We start from the raw sequence: 23,224 nt of genomic DNA, 5'->3' as shown, positions 1-23,224 counted from the left end.
TCACTTTGAGGACACTCACTTCAGTACTCCATCTCAACACCAGCCTTTTACTTTGCCAAGACACACCACAGGTAGAGATTCCCTATGGTGGAGACCCTCTGATACCCTTAGGGTGAGGGATTGCTTAGTGGACCATGAGACAGGGGGTAACCATGCCAGTGCTGGTTCCTCCTTATATGGCCACTTGGGCAATATAGGCTTACCTGGTCAAGGTCAGCCTTATCTCCCTTCGTTTGGGGGGGGGTTGTGTAGGAAGGTGGATATCTGACTATGGTTACCCCCAAATTTTTGCCTAGTGTCTAGCTGGTTTTTCGACTTAGTTGGCCTGAGATACTGCCATTCAGGCTCTCAGGCTATCTGCTCTCTCTGTAAAATGGACTCCATGTACCCTAGGTACATACCCAATTGGTTGGATCACCCTGTCAGCCCCTGTACCAGTGTACACTAGGTACCCAGGGCATTGGTGTATCCAAGGCCTGCCAGGGGCTGAAGCATGTATTATGCCACCCCAGGCTTGGCCTAACAATCTGACACAACTGGCTGATCACTCAGCTGGGGTAAGTTGGTGTAATCACCTCTTACTTAGGTGTAGTATACCTATACCTAAACTTAAATGGGACACCTGGTAACCTATAAGTCACTCCTATGGCAGGCCTTAACAATCCTGAAGGCAGAGTGCTTGGTTCCATGTGAGATGGTGCTCTGGCATGAGCTGAGCCTGTCTGCAGTGGTCGGAACAACTTCCTTCTACTGTTTCCAGATATCGTCATACCATATACTCTTAAGTGCATTATGAACCTCGCGGTTAAATGCTATCTTTGGTTTGGCTTTATCAAAACATGTCGAGTAAGGTGTCATACGAATGGGAATACTAACCCCTCGCCAATTCTGGCGACGGGGTTAGCATTCCACCCTTCTAGAGGGACACGACATGTACAGTGCCTGAAACCCGGGTAAAATCAGACAAAGCCTCAGCTCCACAAAATGGATGCTGCCACCACAGACACAAGTCTGCCCTCCTGCTGCTGGGAGTCCTTCCAGCTTGGGAGGTGTGGACAAAGGGTTTCCTGCCAGGGGAGGTGCATGCACCACCCCAGACAGGATTTTGTGTATTGGGCAGGTAGGGCTTGAAAGAAACCAGACATGCCTGTGGCTCACAAGGAGCCTCGGTGCATATGCCAGTTCAAACCGGTCCTGGGGCACACCAGTCCCGGGCCTGGGGCGAGCTGGACAAAGGATTGGGGGTGTAACCACCCCCCTTCCTGGTCCCACCCTTAGGGAGGGACCTAGCAGGTAGTCCGGCCCCTAGAATCCGCTTAAAGGTAGGAGCTGTGTCCTAAGACTTCAGACATCCTGGAATCAACTTGAAACTAAGAAGAAGACGGGAACTTCGACATTCTGCTGCACAGAAGACTGAAGAAAATCTCCCCTGTGGTCAGGGAGTGACCACCTTGCTAACGCAAGCACCATCGAGCGCATCAACGTCTGCTTTGCCGCCGCCTCCCGCCGGAGCCCGAGCCCAGAGACTGACAAGACCTGGACCTCCAGACCTCTCACCGCCCGATCCACAGTCCCTGAAAAGAGGAGACCCGTGGAGGCACCGAGACACGTGGAGCCAGCCATCTTGGAACGACTACGACAAGCTGACATGTGCAACAACCGAGGCTCCCTCCCAGTTGTGCTTTGGGTCCTGAGAAGCCCAACCCTCGAGCAGCATCTGCACCAAAGGTGAGCCCTCCAGCATCTCCACGATCTGCGTGGGGCCCTTCTGCATTTTGCCACTCGACGCGCCTAACCGGTTGCTGGCCCGCTGGCTAGTGGCCATCTTGGCGACGAAATCTACGACAAACACCGCTGGTCTGGTTGCTCCAGACTGGCCCTTGCTCCCCTCCAAAGGAGCAATCCCTCTGACCTTGCTGGTCAGAACCAACAGCTGATTTCCGAATCCTCCTGCAATTGCTTTTGCCAAGGCTTGTTTGCTTCGATCAAGTCGCCGACACCGCCGACAGCGAGAGCCTGCGTGGGACAGCTCGTGAGCCGACTCCTGGACGTCGTCGACCTTCAGGGACCACGTGGCTGCGGAGACAAGCTACCCCTCATCACCTGTTTGCACCCGACATCGCCTGGTACCCACCTGGTGCCACGCTGGTCACTGGCTAGTGACTGTGAACACTGTCCCCTCTGCTTACAGGTCTTCAACATCTCCGATCCACTCTTGGATCCACTGCATCTCTCCCGGACCGACCGCCTGCAGCATCTTTGTCTTCAGGCTCCAAGGAACAGATTGAAGAAACCCGACGCACTTCGAGGCCTATGCACCCGCTTCCTGTGGGTGAGGTAAAGCTGGCACACCTGTGCCCAAGTGTAGTATTACATCTCTAGTGCCTGTGTTCCAAATCTTAAGTTCCTAGGTCATCCGGAAGATTCCTTTTGCAGTAACTTTGTACTTTTTACGCACCCATTGAAACCTATGGGAGCACGCGTGTGACTATTTGCTCTGCACACGCCACCCGTGGACTTCCTGGTCACTAACTGACGTTAGCTCCTTGTAGGCCCAGCGATTCTAGAGGCCCTAGGCCTTTTCCCTTTTCTGTTCGTGGTACTTATACCACTATTTTAGTATATGGTTCGAGTGGCCACCAGGGCCTATCCATATAACGTGCAACTTCTGTGTATTCTGTGATAATCTTGTTTGACGATTTGTGCTCCTGTGCTCATAAAGAGACTAGGGGTCACTTTGAGAAATAAATACATATATATTTTGAATATATATCTGTGTGGTGTCCTTTCATTGGTATAAAAGGGGGTTGCTATTGGTAAAACAGCTTGCTTAACACGCTTCACGAGTTTAGCCTCAAAGACTGCTTAGCCTACGCTACCACTAGGGCAGCTAGTCCAAAAAGGTTGACTTACAACCACACCATAAGGGTTGCTTGGCATGGTACAAGGTGGTCACTAGAACTAGTGAACAGCATATACCAGGCCAACTTCTCACAAGTGGTGTTTGTGTAGTGTGTCTTGCTGGGGGTAGTGTTTTAGGGTTTAGGGTAGTGCAGCAGTGTTTCTGTAGTGTAGGGGGTCGTGTTTTAGGGTTTAAGGTAGTGCAGTGGTCTTTGGATAGTGTAGGGGGTCACGCGGGGGGTAGTGTTTTAGGGATTAGGTTAGTGCAGTTGTGTTTGGGTGGTGTAAGGGGTCGTGCGGGGGTAGTGTTTCAGCGTTTACAGTAGTGCAGTGGTCTTTGGGTAGTGTAGTGGGTCGTGCTGGGGTAGTGTTTTAGGGTTTAGGGTAGTGCAGTCATGTAAGGTTAGTGTAGGGGTTCATGCTGGGGTAGTGTTTTAGGGGTTAGGGTAGTGCATTGTTGTTTGGGTAGTGTAGGGGGTTGTGCTGGGGGTTGTGTTTTTGGGATTAGGGTAGATCAGTGGTGTTAGTGTAGTGTAGGGGGTCATGCTGGGGTTAGTGTTTTAGGGTTTAGGGTAGTGCAGTGGTGTTTGTTTAATGTAGGGGGTCATGCTCGTGGTAGTGCAGTGTTCTTTGGGTAGTGTAGGGAGTCGTGCTGGGGTAGTGTTTTAGGGTTTAGGGTAGTGCAGTGGTGTTTGGGTAGTGTAGGGGGTCGTGCTGGGGTAGCGTTTTTGGGTTTACAGTAGAGCAGTGGTCTTTGGGTAGTGTAGGGGGTCGTGCTGGGGTAGTGTTTTAGGGTTTAGGGTAGTGCAGTGGTGTTTGGGTAGTGTAGGGGGTCGTGCTGGTGTAGTATTTTAGGGTTTAGGGTAGGGCATTGGTGTTTAGGTAGTGTAGGAGGTCGGGCTGGGGGTAGTGTTTAAGGGTTTAGAGTAGAGCAGTGCTGTGTGTGTAGTGTAGCGGTCGTGTTTTAGGGTTTAGGGTAGTGCAGTACTGTTCGGGTAGTGTAGGGGGTTGTGCTGGGGGTAGCGTTTTAGGGTTTAGGATAGTGCAGTGGTATTTGGGTAGTATAGGGAGTCGTGCTGGGGTAGCGCTTTCGGGTTAAGGGTAGTGCAGTGATGTTCGGGTAGTGTAGGGGGTCGTGCTGGGGGAAGTGTTTTAGGGTTTAGGGTAGTACATTGGTGTTCAGGTAGTGTAGTGCAGTGATGTTTGTGTAGTGTATGGGGTTGTGCTTGGGGTAAATGTAGGGTTTAGGGTTGTGCAGTGGTGTTTGTGTAGTGTAGTGGGTTGTGCTGGGGGTAGTGTTTTAGGGTTTAGGGTAGAGCAGTGGTGTTTGTGTAGTGTAGCGGGTCGTGCTGGGGGTAGTGTTTTAGGGATTAGGGCAGTGCAGTGGTGTTTGGGTAGTGTAGGGGGTCATGTTGGGGCAGTGTTTTAGGGTTTGGGGTAGTGCCGTGGTGTTTGTGTAGTGTAGGGGGTCGTGCTGGGGGTAGTGTTTTAGGGTTTAGGGCAGTGCAGTAGCGTTTGGGTAGTGTATGGGGTCATGCTGGGGCAGTGTTTTAGGGTTTAGGGTAGTGCATTGGTGTTCGAGTAATGTAGGGGGTCATGCAGGTGGTAGTGTTTTAGGGTTTAGGGTGGTGCAGTGATGTTTGTGTAGGGTATGGGGTCATGCTTGGGGTAAATTTAGGGTTTAAGGTAGTGCAGTGGTGTTTGTGTAGTGTAGGGGGTCGTGCTGGGGGTAGTGTTTTAGGGTTTAGGGCAGTGCAGTGGTGTTTGTGTAGTGTAGGGGGTCGTGCTGGGGTAGTTATTTAGGGTTCAGGGTAGTGCAGTGGTGTTTGTGTAGTGTAGGGGGTCGTACTGGTGGTTGTGTTTTAGGGTTCAGGGTAGTGCAGTGGTGTTTGGGTAGTGTAGGGGGTCATGCTGCGGTTAGTGTTTTAGGGTTTACGGTAGTGCAGTGGTGTTTGTGTAGTATAGGGGGTCGTGCTGGGGGTAGTGTTTTAGGGTTGAGGGCAGTGCAGTGGTGTTTGTGTAGTGTAGGGGGCCGTGCTTGGGCAGGTATTTAGGGTTTAGGTTAGTGTAGTGTAGGGGGTCGTGCTGGGGGTAGGGTTTTAGGGTTCAGGGTAGTGCAGTGGTGTTTGAGTAAGAGGGTCGTGCTGGTGGTGATGTTTTAGGGTTTAGGGCAGTGTAGTGGTGTTTGGGTAGTGTAGGGGGTTGTGCTGGGGGTAGTGTTTTAGGGTCTAGGGTAGTGCAGCAGTGTTTGTGTATTGTAGGGGTAGTGTTTTAGGGTAGTGCAGTGGTGTTTGTGTAGTATAGGGGGTCGTGCTGGGGGTAGTGTTGTTGGGTCTAGGGTAGTGCAGTGGTTTTTGCGTAGTGTAGGGGTAGTGTTTTAGGGTTTAGGGTAGTGCAGTGATGTTTGGGTAGTGCAGGGGGTCGTGCTTGTGGAAAATGTAGGGATTAGGGTATGTCAGTGGTGTTTGTGTAGTGTAGGGGGTTGTGCTGGGGGTAGCGTTTTAGGGTTTAGGGTAGTGCAGTGGTGTTTGGGTAGTGTAGGGGGTCGCGCTGGGGATAGTGTTTTAGGGTTTACGGTAGTGCAGTTGCCTTTGGGTAGTGTAGGGAGTCGTGCTGGGGTAGTGTTTTAGGGTTGAGGGCAGTGCAGTAGTGTGGTGTTTGGGTAGTGTAGGGGGTCATGTTGGGGTAGTGTTTTAGGGTTTAGGGTAGTGCAGTGGTGTCTCTGTAGTGTAGGGGGTCGTGCTTGGGGTAGTGTTTTAGGGTTTAGGGCAGAGCAGTGGTGTTTTGGTAGTGTAGGGGGTCGTGCTGGTTTAGCATTTTAGGATTTTGGGTAGGGCAGTGGTGTTTGGGTAGTGTAGGGGGTCATACTGGTGGTTGTGTTTTAGGGTATAGGGTAGTGCAGTGGTGTTTTGGTAGTGTAGGGGGTCATGCTGCGGTTAGTGTTTTAGGGTTTACGGTAGTGCAGTGGTGTTTGGGTAGTGTAGGGGGTCGTGCGGGGGATAGGGTTTTAGGGTTGACAGTAGTGCAGTGGTCTTTGGGTAGTGTACGGGGTCGCGCTGGGGTGGTGTTTTAGGGTTTAGGGTAGTGCAGTGATGTTTGTGTAGTGTAGGGGGTCGTGCTGGGGGTAGTGTTTTAGGGTTTAGGGCATTGGTGTTTGGGTTGTGTAAGGTGTCATGTTTTAGGGTTTAGGGTAGTGCAGTGGTGTTTGGTAGTGTAGGGGTTCGTGCTGGGGGGTAGTGTTATAGGGTTTAGGGTAGTGCAGTGGTGTTTGTGTAGTGTAGGGGGTCGTGCTGGGGTAGTTATTTAGGGTTCAGGGTAGTGCAGTACTGTTCGGGTAGTGTAGGGGGTTGTGCTGGGGGTAGCGTTTTAGGGTTTAGGATAGTGCAGTGGTGTTTGGGTAGTGTAGGGAGTCGTGCTGGGGTAGCGCTTTGGGGTTAAGGGTAGTGCAGTGGTGTTCAGGTAGTGTAGGGGGTCGTGCTGGGGGAAGTGTTTTAGGGTTTACGGTAGTACATTGGTGTTCAGGTAGTGTAGTGCAGTGATGTTTGTGTAGTGTATGGGGTCGTGCTTGGGGTAAATTTAGGGTTTAAGGTAGTGCAGTGGTGTTTGTGTAGTGTAGTGGGTCGTGCTGGGGGTAGTGTTTTAGGGTTTAGGGTAGAGCAGTGGTGTTTGTGTAGTGTAGTGGGTTGTGCTGGGGGTAGTGTTTTAGGGATTAGGGCAGTGCAGTGGTGTTTGGGTAGTGTAGGGGGTCATGTTGGGGTAGTGTTTTAGGGTTTAGGGTAGTGCAGTGGTGTTTGTGTAGTGTAGGGGGTCGTGCTGGGGGTAGTGTTTTAGGGTTTAGGGCAGTGCAGTGTTGTTTGGGTAGTGTATGGGGTCATGCTGGGGTAGTGTTTTAGGGTTTAGGGTAGTGCATTGGTGTTCGAGTAATGTAGGGGGTCATGCAGGTGGTAGTGTTTTAGGGTTTAGGGTAGTGCAGTGGTGTTTGTGTAGGGTATGGGGTCATGCTTGGGGTAAATTTAGGGTTTAAGGTAGTGCAGTGGTGTTTGTGTAGTGTAGGGGGTCGTGCTGGGGGTAGTGTTTTAGGGTTTAGGGCAGTGCAGTGATGTTTGTGTAGTGTAGGGGGTCGTGCTGGGATAGTTATTTAGGGTTCAGGGTAGTGCAGTGGTGTTTGTGTAGTGTAGGGGGTCGTACTGGTGGTTGTGTTTTAGGGTTTAGGGTAGTGCAGTGGTGTTTGGGTAGTGTAGGGGGTCATGCTGTGGTTAGTGTTTTAGGGTTTACGGTAGTGCAGTCGTGTTTGTGTAGTATAGGGGGTCGGGCTGGGGGTAGTGTTTTAGGGTTGAGGGCAGTGCAGTGGTGTTTGTGTAGTGTAGGGGGTCGTGCTTGGGCAGGTATTTAGGGTTTAGGTTAGTGTAGTGTAGGGGGTCGTGCTGGGGGTAGGGTTTTAGGGTTCAGGGTAGTGCAGTGGTGTTTGAGTAGTGTAGAGGGTCGTGCTGGTGGTGATGTTTTAGGGTTTAGGGCAGTGTAGTGGTGTTTGGGTAGTGTAGGGGGTTGTGCTGGGGATAGTGTTTTAGGGTCTAGGGTAGTGCAGTAGTGTTTGTGTATTGTAGGGGTAGTGTTTTAGGGTAGTGCAGTGGTGTTTGTGTAGTATAGGGGGTCGTGCTGGGGGTAGTGTTTTTGGGTCTAGGGTAGTGCAGTGGTTTTTGCGTAGTGTAGGGGTAGTGTTTTAGGGTTTAGGGTAGTGCAGTGGTGTTTGTGTAGTGTAGGGGGTCGTGCTGGGGATAGCAATTTAGGATTTAGGGCAGTGCAGTGGTGTTTGGGTAGTGTAGAGTGTCGTGCTGGGGGTAGAGTTTTAGGGTCTAGGATAGTGCAGTGGTGTTTGTGTAGTGTAGGGGTAGTGTTTTAGGATTTAGGGTACTGCAGTGGTGTTTGTGTAGTGTAGGGGTCTTGCTGGGGGTAATGATTTAGGGTTTACGGTAGTGCAGCAGTGTTTGTGTAGTGTAGGGGGTCGTGTTTTAGGGTTTAGGGTAGTGCAGTGGTCTTTGGATAGTGTAGGGGGTCGTGCGGGGGTAGTGTTTTAGGGTTTAGGCCAGTGCAGTTGTGTTTGGGTAGTGTAGTGGGTCGTGCTGGGCTAGTGTTTTAGGGTTTAGGGTAGTGCAGTCATGTTAGGGTAGTGTAGGGGTTCATGCTGGGGTAGTGTTTTAGGGGTTAGGGTAGTGCATTGTTGTTTGGGTAGTGTAGGGGTTCGTGCTGGGGGTAGTGTTTTTGGGATTAGGGTAGTTCAGTGGTGTTAGTGTAGTGTAGGGCGTCATGCTGGGGTTAGTGTTTTAGGGTTTAGGGTAGTGCAGTGGTGTTTTTTTAGTGTGGGGGTCATGCTCGTGGTAGTGTTTAAGGTTTTAGGGTAGTGCAGTGATGTTTGTGTAATGTACGGGGTCGTACTTGGGGAAGATTTAGGGTTTAGGTCAGTGCAGTAGTGTTTCTGTAGTGTAGGGGTTCGTGCTGGGGGTAGTGTTTAGGGTTTACGGCAGTGCAGTGGTCTTTGGGTGGTGTAGGGAGTTGTGATGGGGTAGTGTTTTAGGGCTTAGAGTACAGCAGTGGTGTTTGGGGAGTGTTTGGGGTCATGCTGGGGTAGTGTTTTAGGGTTTAGGGTAGTGCAGTGATGTTTGTGTAGTGTAGGGAGTCGCGCTTGTGGTAAATTTAGGGATTAGTTTATGTCAGTGGTGTTTGTGTAGCGTAGGGGGTTGTGCTGGGGGTAGTGTTTTAGGGTGTAGGGTAGGGCATTGGTGTTTGGGAAGTGTAGGGAGTCGTGCTGGTGGTAGTTTTTTAGGGTTTAGGGTAGTGCAGTGATGTTTGGGTAGTGCAGGGGGTCGTGCTTGTGGAAAATGTAGGGATTAGGGTATGTCAGTGGTGTTTGTGTAGTGTAGGGGGTTGTGCTGGGGTAGTGTTTTAGGGTTTAGGGCAGTGCAGTAGTGTGGTGTTTGGGTAGTGTAGGGGGTCATGTTGGGGTAGTGTTTTAGGGTTTAGGGTAGTGCAGTGGTGTCTCTGTAGTGTAGGGGGTCGTGCTTGGGGTAGTGTTTTAGGGTTTAGGGCAGAGCACTGGTGTTTTGATAGTGTAGGGGAACGTGCTGGTTTAGCGTTTTAGGGTTTTGGGTAGGGCAGTGGTGTTTGGGTAGTGTAGGGGGTCATACTGGTGGTTGTGTTTTAGGGTATAGGGTAGTGCAGTGGTGTTTTGGTAGTGTAGGGGGTCATGCTGCGGTTAGTGTTTTAGGGTTTACGGTAGTGCAGTGGTGTTTGGGTAGTGTAGGGGGTCGTGCGGGGGATAGGGTTTTAGGGTTGACAGTAGTGCAGTGGTCTTTGGGTAGTGTACGGGGTCGCGCTGGGGTGGTGTTTTAGGGTTTAGGGTAGTGCAGTGATGTTTGTGTAGTGTAGGGGGTCGTGCTGGGGGTAGTGTTTTAGGGTTTAGGGCATTGGTGTTTGGGTTGTGTAAGGCGTCATGTTTTAGGGTTTAGGGTAGTGCAGTGGTGTTTGGTAGTGTAGGGTTTCGTGCTGGGGGTAGCGTTATAGGGTTTAGGGTAGTGCAGTGGTGTTTGTGTAGTGTAGGGGGTCGTGCTGGGGTAGGTATTTAAGGTTCAGGGTAGTGCAGTGGTGTTTGTGTAGTGTAGGGGTCGCGTTTTAGGGTTTAGGGTAGTGCAGTACTGTTCGGGTAGTGTAGGGGGTTGTGCTGGGGGTAGCGTTTTAGGGTTTAGGATAGTGCAGTGGTGTTTGGGTAGTGTAGGGAGTCGTGCTGGGGTAGCGCTTTGGGGTTAAGGGTAGTGCAGTGGTGTTCAGGTAGTGTAGGGGGTCGTGCTGGGGGAAGTGTTTTAGGGTTTACGGTAGTACATTGGTGTTCAGGTAGTGTAGTGCAGTGATGTTTGTGTAGTGTATGGGGTCATGCTTGGGGTAAATTTAGGGTTTAAGGTAGTGCAGTGGTGTTTGTGTAGTGTAGTGGGTCGTGCTGGGGGTAGTGTTTTAGGGTTTAGGGTAGAGCAGTGGTGTTTGTGTAGTGTAGTGGGTCGTGCTGGGGGTAGTGTTTTAGGGAGTAGGGCAGTGCAGTGGTGTTTGGGTAGTGTAGGGGGTCATGTTGGGGTAGTGTTTTAGGGTTTAGGGTAGTGCAGTGGTGTTTGTGTAGTGTAGGGGGTCGTGCTGGGGGTAGTGTTTTAGGGTTTAGGGCAGTGCAGTGTTGTTTGGGTAGTGTATGGGGTCATGCTGGGGTAGTGTTTTAGGGTTTAGGGTAGTGCATTGGTGTTCGAGTAATGTAGGGGGTCATGCAGGTGGTAGTGTTTTAGGGTTTAGGGTAGTGCAGTGGTGTTTGTGTAGGGTATGGGGTCATGCTTGGGGTAAATTTAGGGTTTAAGGTAGTGCAGTGGTGTTTGTGTAGTGTAGGGGGTCGTGCTGGGGGTAGTGTTTTAGGGTTTAGGGCAGTGCAGTGGTGTTTGTGTAGTGTAGGGGGTCGTGCTGGGGTAGTTATTTAGGGTTCAGGGTAGTGCAGTGGTGTTTGTGTAGTGTAGGGGGTCGTACTGGTGGTTGTGTTTTAGGGTTTAGGGTAGTGCAGTGGTGTTTGGGTAGTGTAGGGGGTCATGCTGCGGTTAGTGTTTTAGGGTTTACGGTAGTGCAGTCGTGTTTGTGTAGTATAGGGGGTCGGGCTGGGGGTAGTGTTTTAGGGTTGAGGGCAGTGCAGTGGTGTTTGTGTAGTGTAGGGGGTCGTGCTTGGGCAGGTATTTAGGGTTTAGGTTAGTGTAGTGTAGGGGGTCGTGCTGGGGGTAGGGTTTTAGGGTTCAGGGTAGTGCAGTGGTGTTTGAGTAGTGTAGAGGGTCGTGCTGGTGGTGATGTTTTAGGGTTTAGGGCAGTGTAGTGGTGTTTGGGTAGTGTAGGGGGTTGTGCTGGGGATAGTGTTTTAGGGTCTAGGGTAGTGCAGTAGTGTTTGTGTATTGTAGGGGTAGTGTTTTAGGGTAGTGCAGTGGTGTTTGTGTAGTATAGGGGGTCGTGCTGGGGGTAGTGTTTTTGGGTCTAGGGTAGTGCAGTGGTTTTTGCGTAGTGTAGGGGTAGTGTTTTAGGGTTTAGGGTAGTGCAGTGGTGTTTGTGTAGTGTAGGGGGTCGTGCTGGGGGTAGTAATTTAGGGTTTAGGGCAGTGCAGTGGTGTTTGGGTAGTGTAGAGTGTCGTGCTGGGGATAGAGTTTTAGGGTCTAGGATAGTGCAGTGGTGTTTGTGTAGTGTAGGGGTAGTGTTTTAGGGTTTAGGGTACTGCAGTGGTGTTTGTGTAGTGTAGGGGTCTTGCTGGGGGTAGTGTTTTAGGGTTTAGGGTAGTGCAGTGGTCTTTGGGTAGTGTAGTGGGTCGTGCTGGGCTAGTGTTTTAGGGTTTAGGGTAGTGCAGTTGTGTTTGGGTAGTGTAGTGGGTCGTGCTGGGCTAGTGTTTTAGGGTTGAGGGTAGTGCAGTCATGTTAGGGTAGTGTAGGGGTTCATGCTGGGGTAGTGTTTTAGGGGTTAGGGTAGTGCATTGTTGTTCGGGTAGTGTAGGGGTTCGTGCTGGGGGTAGTGTTTTTGGGATTAGGGTAGTTCAGTGGTGTTAGTGTAGTGTAGGGCGTCATGTTGGGGTTAGTGTTTTAGGGTTTAGGATAGTGCAGTGGTGTTTGTTTAGTGTAGTGGGTCATGCTTGTGGTAGTGTTTAAGGTTTTAGGGTAGTGCAGTGATGTTTGTTTAATGTACGGGGTCGTACTTGGGGAAGATTTAGGGTTTAGGTCAGTGCAGTAGTGTTTCTGTAGTGTAGGGGTTCGTGCTGGGGGTAGTGTTTAGGGTTTACGGCAGTGCAGTGGTCTTTGGGTGGTATAGTGAGTTGTGATGGGGTAGTGTTTTAGGGCTTAGAGTACAGCAGTGGTGTTTGGGGAGTGTTTGGGGTCATGCTGGGGTAGTGTTTTAGGGTTTAGGGTAGTGCAGTGATGTTTGTGTAGTGTAGGGATTTGCGCTTGTGGTAAATTTAGGGATTAGGGTATGTCAGTGGTGTTTGTTTAGCGTAGGGGGTTGTGCTGGGGGTAGTGTTTTAGGGTGTAGGGTAGGGCATTGGTGTTTGGGAAGTGTAGGGAGTCGTGCTGGTGGTAGTGTTTTAGGGTTTAGGGTAGTGTAGTGATATTTGTGTAGTGTAGGGGGTCGTGCTTGTGGAAAATGTAGGGATTAGGGTATGTCAGTGGTGTTTGTGTAGTGTAGGGGGTTGTGCTGGGGGTAGCGTTTTAGGGTTTAGGGTAGTGCAGTGGTGTTTGGGTAGTGTAGGGGGTCGTGCTGGGGGTAGTGTTTTAGGGTTTACGGTAGTGCAGTTGCCTTTGGGTAGTGTAGGGAGTCGTGCTGGGGAAGTGTTTTAGGGTTTAGGGCAGTGCAGTGGTGTTTGGGTAGTGTAGGGGGTCATGTTGGGGTAGTGTTTTAGGGTTTAAGGTAGTGCAGTGGTGTCTCTGTAGTGTAGTGGGTCGTGCTTGGGGTAGTGTTTTAGGGTTTAGGACAGTGCAGTGGTGTTTTGGTAGTGTAGGGGGTCGTGCTGGTTTAGCGTTTTAGGGTTTAGGGTAGGGCAGTGGTGTTTGGGTAGTGTAGGGGGTCGTACTGGTGGTTGTGTTTTAGGGTATAGAGTAGTGCAGTGGTGTTTTGGTAGTGTAGGGGGTCATGCTGCGGTTAGTGTTTTAGGGTTTACGGTAGTGCAGTGGTGTTTGGGTAGTGTAGGGGGTCGTGCGGGGATAGGGTTTTAGGGTTGACAGTAATGCAGTGGTCTTTGGGTAGTGTACGGGGTCGTGCTGGGGTGGTGTTTTAGGGTTTAGGGTAGTGCAGTGATGTTTGTGTAGTGGAGGGGGTCATGCTTGGGGTAGGTTTAGGGTTTAGGGTGCTGCAGTGGTGTTTGGTAGTGTAGGGGTTCATGCTGGGGGTAGTGTTATAGGGTTTAAGTAAATTTAGTGGTGTTTGTGTAGTGTAGGGGGTCTTGCTGGGGCTAGTGTTTTAGGGTTTAGGGTAGTGCAGTGGTGTTTGTGTAGTGTAGGGGGTCATGCTGGGGGTAGTGTTTTAGGGTTTAGGGCATTGGTGTTTGGGTTGTGTAAGGCGTCATGTTTTAGGGTTTAGGGTAGTGCAGTGGTGTTTGGTAGTGTAGGGGTTCGTGCTGGGGGTAATGTTTTAGGGTTTAGGGTATTGCAGTGGTGTTTGTGAAGTGTAGGGGGTCAAGCTGGGGGTAGTAATTTAGGGTTTAGGGTAGTGTTTGGGTAGTGTAGGGGGTCGTGCTGGGGTAGTGTTTTAGGGTTTAGGGTAGTGCTGTGGTGTTTGGGTAGTGTAGGGGTCGTGCTGGGGTAGTGGTTTAGGGTTTAGGGTAGTGCAGTGATGTTTGTGTACTGTAGGGGGTCGTGCTTGTGGTAGATTTAGGGTTTAGGGTATGTCAGTGGTGTTTGTGTAGTGTAGGGGGTTGTGCTGGGGGTAGTGCTTTAGGGTTTAGGGTAGGGCAGTGGTGTTTGGGTAGTGTAGGGGGTCATGCTTTGGGTAGTTTTTTAGGGTTTACGGTAGTGCAGTGGTCTTTGGGTAGTGTAGGGAGTCGTGCTGGGGTAGTGTTTTAGGGTTTAGGGTAGTGCAGTAGTGTTTGGGTAGTGTAGGGGTTCATACTGGGAAAGTATTTTAGGGTTTAATGTAGGACATTGGTGTTTGGGTAGTGTAGGGGGTCAGGCTGTGGGTAGTTCTTAAGGGTTTACGGTAGTGCAGTGGTGTTTGTGTAGTGTAAGGCGTCGTGTTTTAGGGTTTAGGGTAGTGCAGTGGTGTTTGGTAGTGTAGGGGGTCGTGCTGGGGATAGCGTTCTAGGGTTTAGGGCAGTGCACTGGTATTTGGGTAGTGTAGGGGTCGTGCTGGGGTAGCGTTTTAGGGATTAGGGTAGTGCAGTGGTGTTCAGATAGTGTAGGGGGTCGTGCTGGGTAGTGTTTTATGGTTTAGGGTAGTGCATTGGTGTTCAAGTAGTGTAGGGGGTCATACTGGTGGTAGTGTCTTAGGGTCTAGGGTAGTGCAGTGGTTTTTTTGTAGTGTAGGGGTAGTGTTTTAGGGTTTAGGGTAGTGCAGTGGTGTTTGTGTAGTGTAGGGGGTCATGCTGGGGGTATTAATTTAGGGTTTAGGGCAGTGCAGTGGTGTTTGGGTAGTGTAGGGTGTCATGCTGGGGGTAGTGTTTTAGGGTCTAGGGTAGTGCAGTGGTGTTTGTTTAGTGTAGGGGGTCATGCTCGTGGTAGTGCAGTGTTCTTTGGGTAGTGTAGGGAGTCGTGCTGGGGTAGTGTTTTAGGGTTTAGGGTAGTGCAGTGGTGTTTGTGTAGTGTGTCTTGCTGGGGGTAGTGTTTTAGGGTTTAGGGTAGTGCAGCAGTGTTTCTGTAGTGTAGGGGGTCGTGTTTTAGGGTTTAAGGTAGTGCAGTGGTCTTGGATAGTGTAGGGGGTCGCGCGGGGGTAGTGTTTTAGGGATTAGGTTAGTGCAGTTGTGTTTGGGTGGTGTAAGGGGTCGTGCGGGGGTAGTGTTTCAGCGTTTACAGTAGTGCAGTGGTCTTTGGGTAGTGTAGTGGGTCGTGCTGGGGTAGTGTTTTAGGGTTTAGGGTAGTGCAGTCATGTAAGGTTAGTGTAGGGGTTCATGCTGGGGTAGTGTTTTAGGGGTTAGGGTAGTGCATTGTTGTTTGGGTAGTGTAGGGGGTTGTGCTGGGGGTTGTGTTTTTGGGATTAGGGTAGATCAGTGGTGTTAGAGTAGTGTAGGGGGTCATGCTGGGGTTAGTGTTTTAGGGTTTAGGGTAGTGCAGTGGTGTTTGTTTAATGTAGGGGGTCATGCTCGTGGTAGTGCAGTGTTCTTTGGGTAGTGTAGGGAGTCGTGCTGGGGTAGTGTTTTAGGGTTTAGGGTAGTGCAGTGGTGTTTGGGTAGTGTAGAGGGTCGTTCTGGGGTAGCGTTTTTGGGTTTACAGTAGAGCAGTGGTCTTTGGGTAGTGTAGGGGGTCGTGCTGGGGTAGTGTTTTAGGGTTTAGGGTAGTGCAGTGGTGTTTGGGTAGTGTAGGGGGTCGTGCTGGTGTAGTATTTTAGGGTTTAGGGTAGGGCATTGGTGTTTAGGTAGGGTAGGAGGTCGGGCTGGGGGTAGTGTTTAAGGGTTTAGAGTAGAGCAGTGCTGTTTGTGTAGTGTAGCGGTCGTGTTTTAGGGTTTAGGGTAGTGCAGTACTGTTCGGGTAGTGTAGGGAGTCGTGCTGGGGTAGCGCTTTCGGGTTAAGGGTAGTGCAGTGATGTTCGGGTAGTGTAGGGGGTCGTGCTGGGGGAAGTGTTTTAGGGTTTAGGGTAGTACATTGGGGTTCAGGTAGTGTAGTGCAGTGATGTTTGTGTAGTGTATGGGGTCGTGCTTGGGGTAAATTTAGGGTTTAAGGTTGTGCAGTGGTGTTTGTGTAGTGTAGTGGGTCGTGCTGGGGGTAGTGTTTTAGGGTTTAGGGTAGAGCAGTGGTGTTTGTGTAGTGTAGTTGGTCGTGCTGGGGGTAGTGTTTTAGGGTTTGGGGTAGTGCCGTGGTGTTTGTGTAGTGTAGGGGGTCATGCTGGGGGTAGTGTTTTAGGGTTTAGGGCAGTGCAGTAGCATTTGGGTAGTGTATGGGGTCATGCTGGGGTAGTGTTTTAGGGTTTAGGGTAGTGCATTGGTGTTCGAGTAATGTAGGGGGTCATGCAGGTGGTAGTGTTTTAGGGTTTAGGGTAGTGCAGTGATGTTTGTGTAGGGTATGGGGTCATGCTTGGGGTAAATTTAGGGTTTAAGGTAGTGCAGTGGTGTTTGTGTAGTGTAGGGGGTCGTGCTGGGGGTAGTGTTTTAGGGTTTAGGGCAGTGCAGTGGTGTTTGTGTAGTGTAGGGGGTCGTGCTGGGGTAGTTATTTAGGGTTCAGGGGAGTGCAGTGGTGTTTGTGATTATGTGGTAAATTTAAATTACCTATACTTAATTTATGCGGTAAAGTTCAATAAGAATAACTCAGAATAATTAAGAGGCAGAATCCGTGATATTTGAGGTTTTAAAAGGGGTTTTATTCCTTAAAAAGGAATTGGTTCGAACCAGGCAATCGGATTCCGTCACCACGAAGGTTCGGGAAGGGATAGAACATACTTTATTGACAGGTTATCATATATATAGTCAATGCATTACAGTAAAGGCAGATGCAGAAGGCGTAACAGCTGAGAGGAGAGATAAGAATACACATACGTAATGAAAAAGGCGTTACAATAGGCGTGCATAAGGGCGTGTACTAGAAACGTCATTATGAGGATGTCACAGGTGGGTGGATCCATAAGAGAATCCTGCAATGTCAGCAGAAATACATGGCAGAGATGCGCGCGCAGGAGCATGACGTGTGATTGACGTGTAACTGGAGGGTGAAGGGGACTTGACATTTAGCCCTACATGAGGAGACAGAAGTCTGGGATGTCAGAACAACCTAATCCCAAATCTTATCTAATATCTTGTGTTTAAGGAACTGTATTATCTGGAAGGAAAGGTCTCTCGGGCAGAGGCTATTCTATACTGACTGCTAGTGCGTGTTTAAGCGTCTACGTGTCTACATGAGATGCGAGGGGGCATGGGCCTACCATGGTAACAGGAGCTATGAATTACTTGCACGGAGACAGTGAGGCCGGGCCCTTTGCTCTGCAGCTGGAAGGATGTTTACCTAAACTGCTAGACAGGAATGTATTTTTCGAGGAGCGGAGCAGATAACTTGAAGGCAAAATACAGTCTTGGCAGGCAACAGGCCGAGCCAGGCACCGTTAGCCGCGCAGGGAGTAAGACAAAGGTCATGGATACAGATGCAGGTCCAGGCTGGAGCATTCAGAGGCAGAAGGCAGGAAAAGGCTCGATGGCAGAATTCAGGGCCTAACTCGCCAGAGCTGAAAAACGTGAAAGGTGCACCATATAAAGACGGTGGCAAGGCATACTTAGGAACGGAATATTCGACCCATTCATGGTGGATCTGAAAGAGGACATGTTAACGTTGGACGCAAATGTATTTGCGTCTTCATAGCTGGAAGTGGAGGGAACATACATGTACTTGTAGCACGTACATGGAGCCGTTGGGGTCTAAGATAGGGGACACAATTGATCATAAACATTCATATTTCCTCATTCCCTCCTTGTCCCCTACGGACCCTTCATGATATATCGATCCTCATGAATCTATCAATCTGTTCACGTAACATCATTTGCTCTTCTTTCTTCTTACGGGATTTTGAATGAGAACTTGAATGTGGAATACATGATGTGGCACACAGGCCGCAAATCGCTGGCCCACATTGTAGACACAGGCAGCAACTGAATACTATGAGAAGGGCAATACCTAGGAAGGATAGGACCTTCCATCCCCAGGCTGACAACACACTCCAGAACCAACCGGACCAAGTCCAGGTGCCTGGATTCTGGTGTATCTGACTTGCAATCTTATGAAGACGAGTTATGGCTTTATATACTGATGGCGCGTTTTCTGGAATGAAAACACAGCAGCTCGATCCGATGACTCTACAGGCTCCGCCCCTATCGGCCAGGATGACGTCAAGGACAAGACGATTTTTGAGAACAACAATCCGCATCGCAGACTGCTCCTCCGTTAAGTTGCCTAGGGCAGAAGTAGTTTCATTCACTACTGCTTCAAGGGTTCTGGTTAATTTGCGTATCAGTTTACTATTAAAGACAGCACCTATGTAGGGAAAGAAACCTTTATTGAAGTCTGTGTATTGCTCCCATGCCGTTTCAGTGTAGTCGACAATCGGGAGATCTCTCTGGGGTCTATTGTGTACTAGATGGGTATTTCTATGATAATCAGGAGGGGCTAGGAAAACAGGTGGCAGAAGGAATGCAATGTAACAGGTACCATCCCAATCTAGAGGTAAACGTATATATGCGGTATGACCACAAATGAAGTAGGAATGACGGGAAGCTCTAAATGTAGACTTGCCTTGATCACTGAATTCGATCACAGTAGTACATTTACTATGACCCAGGTGTACTGAACCATTCTTTCTTGCACATAATTCACCTTTGACTGGTAATACTGACATAGCAGGCAAGACTGGTGCAGCTTCGGATTCAACATTCAGAATCATGAGGTTAAGTGTAAAGTTACCTAATCCATATACTTCATTTTCTAGATCAGTTCCTGTCCTTTTGGGAAGTCCCTCTTTGTTAGGGTAGCAGGCTTTAAGCAAAACTAAGTTCAGGTTTCCCCATACCCAGTTGCCCTGGTAAACTACGGTATTTGAATCTAAAGAATTAATCAAACTAAACCATGCACCACAGGAACCATTGTGTGTGAACGGGTACGGAAAGAGGGGCAGAACTCCCTTGTATTTCTGGTAGGGAGGGAGTCGGCCACATATCCAACAATTTGTAGCGTTGTTGGTCTGATGGGAGTGATGTAACATACTAATGAATGTGTTGTTGCGCAGCGCAAGTCTGTAGGGCAACTCATGCGGAGGTAATTCGCTAAAAGAGTGTTCGGCAGTAACATTGAAAGCAGAATGTGCACGCTTGAAAATAGGGTAGTATATGTGCAACAGTATACTTGCAGCAATAAACAGAAGATTTAGAAAAAACATAATCAATAATGTCACTATACAGTGACTACGAAGTGATTTACAATATGCACGTTTCTTGAGCTGTTTCTGTCTATCTCTCTCTCTATTTCGGTCTAGGGGATACATGTCAGAAACTAATTTAACCGATTCACCTAGGGGAGGACTTAAACAATTAAACTGTCTGACTTGCTAGACCTTAGTTTCAGTTTATATTCCTGGGAAGCAGTTTTCTCGACCAGGGGGAGTTTTGAGTCAGTCTGTGGAGGAGGGCAGGGCTGAGAGTTCAAATCAGAAGGCAGTCCGTGAAATTTCTTGATATGGCTCGAGTGCAGCCAACCCTTGCGACCCTCAATCTTCACTGCTGTCCTCGTGGTCAGAAGTACTAATTTCGGCGTTTGCCAGCGGGGCTCCAGCGGGCTCCTCCTGTCGAAATTTCTTATAAACACATAATCGCCGGGAACCACTTCATGGGGCTTCACCTCGGTGTTGTCGGGAAAGGCTGCAGCTACCTGTGAACGACAAGATTGTAGTGCAGACATCAAGGAGGCAAGGTAATCTGTCAGCATATTACAATCAACATCAGTAATTTTACGAGGTATAGGCGTCCCCCACATATTTGGTGGCCTACCGAAGACCACCTCGTACGGGGATAGCACTGTTCGAGAATGTGCTATCATTCTCATGTAAAAGAGCGCAACTGGTAAAGCTACTATCCAGTCGACGCCTTTCTCTCTGCAGATTTTAGAAAGTCGAATTTTCAGAGTCTGATTATGACGTTCCACGAGACCTGCTGCCTCGGGATGCCGGACACAGTGGAATTTCCACTGATAGCCTAACAGGAGTGTAATGTGTTTCACTAGCTCGGATGAGAACGGCTGACCGTTATCTGAGTACACGATACGGGGCAAACCATACCGTGGGAAGAATTCACGAACCAGCTGCTTGGCAGTGGTCGGAGCAGTGTAATCTGGGACTGGATATGCTTCTGTCCATCGGGAAAGTGCGCATACAACTACGAGGACATATTTGAATCCTCGACAACGTTCCATCTGGATATAATCCATCTGGAGGACTTCAAAAGGGTGATCGGGAGGTTGAAATCCACCTTGCTCTACAGGAATGCTTTTACCTGGGTTGAACTGACAACAAATCATGCAAGTACGCACTTTCTGTTTGGCTGCTGCTCGTAAGTGTTTATTGAACCAAATGTTTTGAATACTGTCTAGCATAGCTTTCTCTCCTAGATGCGCTGGACTATGTATTGTGTTAATGATAACTTGAACCATGGAGTCAGGGAGAAACCATGTAGATTTTCCCTTCGTCATCCATCCCTGATCTGTTTGGATCCCTCCTAGTTCAGTCCATTTCTTGATTTCCTCTGGTGTAGCATGTGTCTGTATGTCAATTACATCAAGGGCGGGATCCCTAACTGTCATGCAGTGTGTCGATGTCGGAACTATTGTCTTTGTCAAGTCAGTTGCATGAGTCCGATTCTGAGCTGTTTGCTTAGCTGTTCGGTCTGCCAGGTCGTTACCCTGGGAAATGATATCGGTGACTTTTGTATGGGCCTTGCACTTGATGATAGATATCGCAGTAGGCAGATGTATTGCATCTAACAGAGCTTGAATGAGGGGACCGTGTTGAATGTTGGCACCGTGAGAAGTTAAATACCCTCTCTCTCGCCAGAGGACTCCGAAGTCGTGTACAACTCCGAATGCATAACGTGAATCTGTGTATATGTTAACTCTCTTATTTTTGGCTTGAATACAGGCTTGTGTCAGAGCGATGAGCTCTGCTGCTTGAGCTGACAAGGTGTCAATACAATTCGTTTCAATAACTTCGGTGTCTGTCGTGACTGCGTAAGCGGCCACTAACTCTCCTGTACTTGTTCTCATGCATGAACCATCCACATAAAGTGTCAGGTCTGGATCTGGTAATGGAATGTCTGTCAAGTCTTGTCTGGGTTTCGTCGTAATAGTAATGACTTCAATACAATCATGTGCCAATGGGTCTGTTCCACTTAATGGCAAAAGTGTGGCAGGATTTAATGTACTACAGCGTCTGATTTCTATGTGTGGCTGAAACAATGTCAATTCATAACCTGTCAGTCGTGCTATAGTCAAGTGCTGGGTCTGTGTTCGGTTTAAAAGAACTTCCACGGAATGTGGAACTTGCACTGTCAATTGATGTCCTAATACTATGGAATCGCTTTGTCTGATCGCTAAAGCTGTCGCTGCGACTGATTTCAAGCACGCAGGCAGAGCCTGGGCTACTGTATCTAATGTGCTAGAAAAGTAAGCACACGGTTTGTGTGAACCTGCTTGTTCCTGAGTGAGTACTGACAAGGCAGTACCTTCGCGTTCTGTGACAAAAAGTGTAAAAGGCTTACTGTAACATGGTGTCGCTAAAACAGGTGCTTGACATAAGGCTTTCTTTAAGTCTTCAAAAGCTTGTGTATGTTCCTGAGTCCAAGGGAGGACAGTCGATGTCGCTGCCTCCTGGGTTGTCAACTGAATGAGTGGCTTTGCTAGAAATGCATATTGGGGAATCCATTGTCTACAGTACGAAGTGAGGCCTATGAAGGCCCGCACCTCCTTTTGTGTCTTGGGTGGTGACATGTTTACAATTAACTGGATGCGGTCAGGTGTGAGCTGTCTCCCCCCTTTGGACAGCAAGTGCCCAAGGTACACAACTTGCTGAACACAGAATTGCAGCTTCGAAGGGGACACCTTGTGCCCCTTGTCGGCCAGAAAATGTAAAACCGTCAGTGATGCTTTTTCACATTCGGGCTCGCTTCGGGCGGTGATCAGCAGATCATCGACATACTGAAGCAGGGCAGTGTTAACAGGCATGTGGATACTGTCAAGTTGTCTTTTCAGTGCTTGGCTATAGATGCTGGGGCTTTCTGTGAATCCTTGAGGTGCGCGTGCAAATTTGAAGCTTCGTCCATTTAAACAGAATCCGAACAAATATTGGCTTTCCGGATCGATTGGGACGCTAAAGAAGGCGTTCTTGAGGTCAATTACAGTAAAGAACGTTGCTTCTGAATCAATAGCTGTCAATAATGAAGAGATATCTGGAACCACGGGATACTGTGGTACAATGCATTTATTCAATTCGCGCAGATCAATAATTAATCGATAAACTGGGGGTGCATTTGGATCAGTACGTTTAAGAATTGGAATGATAGAAGAATTACATACATTGGAGTCGGTTTCCACAACCACTCCTTGTGCAATGAGCTCGTCAATGATTTGCAGCAAAGGCACTACAGCATCTGGAGGTAACTTGTATTGTCGAATTCGTGGTAATACCACTCCTGCTTTGAGTGTGACTCGATATGGTGTAATGTGCATACAACCTACATCAGTGGGGCCTTGTGCCCATAAATGTGCAGGGACATTCTGTAACCGGTGATCCATGTCTCTCAATACGTAGTGACCTTAAAAGTCACGCAAAAATAGTCGTACCCCTTCCGGAGAACAACATATTACAGCTCCTAGAGCTTTCAGTGTCTTTATACCTAACAAGTTTTCTGGGCATGATTTTGTAAGCAATAAATCTGTAGTCCGTGTCAATGGACCAACTGCAAGAGGAAGAGGTTGCGATACTTCGTTAACAATAGGCTTTCCTGAAAATCCAAGGGAAACATTCTGTGAGCCTGAGAGGGGTGCCCCTGGAACCTCGTTGTGACTTATAGTTGTTCTGCTTGCCCCTGTATCAATTAAAAACTTTCTGTCTTTCCCTAATACTTGACTATGTACATAAGGACCCTCTTGATCTACAGGAACCTCAATAAGAGGCAAGCCAACCTCCCTCTCTAGGCTGTTTCATGTGTATCGCTGATAATCGGGATAGTCATTTTGTGCATACTGGTACATCTGTTGTGTCGTGTTTTGTGTTGCGGCAATAGGCTGTGGCTGTAGTACTGCTACGGTCTGTTGTGAAGCTTGCATAGGCTGTACATTCTGAGGTACTTGTGGTTGGATCTGATCCTGTCTAGGTGGACGCGGTCTCTCCTTGGTTTTACCCGTAGAGATATTGTGTTTCAGAAATGCACAATCGTTTATATAATGACCTGGCTGTTTACAATAGTTGCATGTCCCTTTAACAGGAGCCGCTGAATTACTGGACTGTGTCGCACCCTTTTTATGACCGTCAGCTGGAACTGACTGAGCAACGAGCATTTTCATTTTCGTGTCTTTCATACGTCTTTGTTCGTGTTCTTGTTCTTCTCTAATTCTATTCTGGTGGTACTGTAACATTTGTAACATTTGTGAAGGGGTATTAGCTTGCCAAGTGCTCTCGACTTTCAATACTCTGTTCTTAACCTGGGGCAGGGAATTCTCGACTAATTTTGTTACAAAAAGATGTGGATATGAATCGCTACTTGCTTTCAGGCCGCTATTAATATCAAAACATTTTTCAAATCGGGAATAAAAATCACTAGTGTCTTCATCGGGTTTCTGTTTGCAGGCTGAGATTGCACCCCAGTCTTCCTTTTTCGCAGTTAATAAACGTGGCAATACTTGTACTAACAATCCTGGTAACGCTTTAGTTTTGTCCCCAAGCCCTAAGCCTGGAGTTCGGGTATTTTCATCGTTTTCTAATGCAGCCCAATCAATCATTTGCTCTCCCACCTCCCATTCTTTTTCTTTGAGTTTCTCGTAAATACCGGCAGGCAATAATACTTTTAATATTTTCATAATGTCAGGATAGGTATAATCACCCATGAGTAACA

The sequence above is a fragment of the Triturus cristatus genome, chromosome 1_1, assembly GCF_964204655.1.
Source record: "Triturus cristatus chromosome 1_1, aTriCri1.1, whole genome shotgun sequence".
Classification (NCBI taxonomy): Eukaryota; Metazoa; Chordata; class Amphibia; order Caudata; family Salamandridae; genus Triturus; species Triturus cristatus.
The sequence above is the reverse complement of the archived record's forward strand: the minus strand, read 5'-3'. Positions refer to the sequence as shown.